A 2,848-nucleotide genomic window follows, 5' to 3' on the forward strand; every position below is an offset into this window, starting at 1 on the left:
GGCAGAATTTAATTTATAGCATTTTCTATCTCTTAACACTTAGCAATACTACTGGATTAGAAATCCATTAATGGAAGCTTCAAGTGATTTTTGTTTAATATTAACAGAAGAAGAAGAACTGGCAGCTATATCCACTGATTGTGGATTGATTATTAAATATAAATAATTGTCTCTTGAAGCCTTTTGGATTTCTATAAAAGAAGAATATGTAGCAATATCTAAAAAACCTTTGTACATTTTACTATAATTTTCAACATCTTATCTATGTAAATTAGAATTTTCTACCCTCAACACAATTAAGAGTAAAAAGAGAAGAATTCTTCAATGTATTGATGAAGAAATGAGAGTTTTCCTTTAAATATAGGCCCAAACATGGAAGAAATTGCTAGGACACATCAGGCTCACATTTCTCATAAACACAAGAATGAAAAAAGCTTAACACATTTGTGCCAGGACCTGCCAAATTTACTAAATCTTACTAAGAATATGTGTGTGTGTGTGTGTGTGTGTGCATGATAACTTTTTTGTGGTTTTTTTAAATCCCTCTTTTTTATGAATTCTAAAAACCATAGCTCAAAAAATGTAACATAAAAATGCTTTTTAATGTCAGAATAAATTTAATTTTGTTGTATTTCTTTTGTTTAATTACCATAAAACATGCTTGGACTTTATATATTTTTTATTTAATATTTGACTTAATTATTATAACATATTTCTCAAAAATTTTTTATATAGTGTGCCTACAATTATTTGTAAAATTTTAAATGCACCCCGACTTCAAAAAGTTTGAAAACCACTGCATTAGGCCATAAAAATCAAAGCAGCTTGGTACTGTCATAAGAACAAGCATACAGATCAATGTAACAGAAAAGAGAACCCAGAAATAAACCCAAATTTATATGGTCAACTGATATTTGACAAAGGATTTAAGAATATACAGTGGAGTAAAGACAGTCTCTTTTATAAACAGTGTTGGGAAAATTAGACAGGTACATCCAAAAAAATGAAAGTAGACCACCAACTTACACCAATGAGAAAAATAAACTCAAAGTGGATAAAAGACTTAAATGCAAGTCATGAAACCATAAACATCTTGGAAGAAAATATAGGCAGTAAACTCCAATATCTCTCAGAAAAATATTTTTGTTGATTTATCTACATGGGCAAGTGAAATAAAGAATAGAATGAACACATAGGACTATATAAAAGAAAAAAGCTTTTGCAAAGCAGGACACCATTAACAAAATAAAAAGATGACCCACACAATGGGAAAACATATTCCTAAATACATCTGATAGGGGTTAATAATCAAAATTTATGAAGAACTTCTAAAACCTAACACGAGGAAGGTAAACAATCTAATTTAAAAATGGGCAAAAGGCACTACCTCTATTCTCCTGTCTTGACTGAAGTTGGACAACAAAGATGGCGGCAGAAACCAGCAATTACTGGGAAGATCTCAGGAAACAGGCTCAACAGCTGAAAAATGAACTTGACCTGAAATTAGTTTCCTTCAGTAAACTATGTACAAATTTCAGTCACAGCAGTGCCCAAGATAGAAGATGTGACATGCATAGCTCTGACACAACACTTCTTTTAAATGGATCAAGCCAAGACAGAACGTTTGAAATAATTGCGATTGAAATTGAACAGTTTTTGACAAGGCTTACAGGAATAAATTATAAAATCCAGAATATACCAACAGTGCGGGTGTCCCCTCCTTGAATGCAGTACTGATGCATACATTACAGCAGTGGTCCCCAACCTTTCTTGGGCCACGGACCAGTTTCATGTCAGAAAATATTTTCACAGACTGGCCTTTAGGGTGGGATGGATAAATGTATCATGTGACCAAGACAAGCATCAAGAGTGAGTCTTAGACGGATGTAACAGAGGGAATCTGGTCACTTTTAAAAAATAAAACATTGTTCAGACTTAAATATAAATAAAATGTAAGTTATTTATTCTTTCTCTGCAGACCAGTACCAAATGGCCCATGGACCGGTACTGGTCTGCGGCCTGGGGGTTGGGGACCACTGAATTACAGTGACATAAAGACATATTGCAGAATTATACACATGATTTCCATAAAACCAAAGCAAATTTTGTGGCAGTATGTGAAAGGGAGAATCTCATGGGATCAGTACAGAAAGATATTGAGTCATATAAAAGTGGGTCTGGAGTAAATAACAAAAGAACTGAACTGTTTTTGAAAGAACATGAGCACCTTTGAAACTCAGATCATCTAATAGAAGAAACAATAAGCATTGCTATGACAACAAAAGACAGTATGACTTCACAGAGAGGAATGTTGAAGTAGATTCAGAGCAAAATGAACACTTTGGCCAATCATTTTCCTGCTGTGAACAGCCTGATCCAGCAAATCAAACTTAGAAAATGGCAAGACTTGCTCATCCTGGGCAGTTATTGGTGTCTGACCATCCTATTGCTGCTGTATGCTTTACATTGATGGGACATCTCCAGAAACTCTTGACAACTACTATTCTCTAGCCCTGATCTGGAATAAGGAAAAGTGGGAACGAGAAATTGGCTGTCCTGATAATTAGCCTGAAAGTCAAGACTGACAGTGATGGACACTAACATGGTGGGGTTGAGCTAAAGCCAGTTTTTCTGTGCTTTTTTTTAAACACACACTTTCTTCTGTTTTTAGTTTTTAAAAAAGAAAAATAAAAAGTTTGCAGTTGCACTTATCTCCCCAGGAGGTAAGTAAACCAGTTAGGACAGAGTTTCTGTGCTTCAGTAGTAGTTGAAGGCCGACAACACACCAGGTCTTCTGGCTGACGCTTCAAAAAGCCAGATCTTGACTTTTGAAGATGGCAGCGGAGTA

The 2,848-nt window shown here is 34.7% G+C and overlaps 1 pseudogene; it reads left to right on the forward strand.

Moving 5' to 3' along the window:
* Positions 1-1,425: 1,425 nt before the first annotated feature.
* On the forward strand, positions 1,426-2,470 carry LOC136385862 (Golgi SNAP receptor complex member 1-like; annotated as a pseudogene).
* The last annotated feature ends 378 nt before the right edge of the window (positions 2,471-2,848 follow it).

Source organism: Saccopteryx leptura, chromosome X (genome assembly GCF_036850995.1).
Source record: "Saccopteryx leptura isolate mSacLep1 chromosome X, mSacLep1_pri_phased_curated, whole genome shotgun sequence".
NCBI classification, from domain to species: Eukaryota; Metazoa; Chordata; class Mammalia; order Chiroptera; family Emballonuridae; genus Saccopteryx; species Saccopteryx leptura.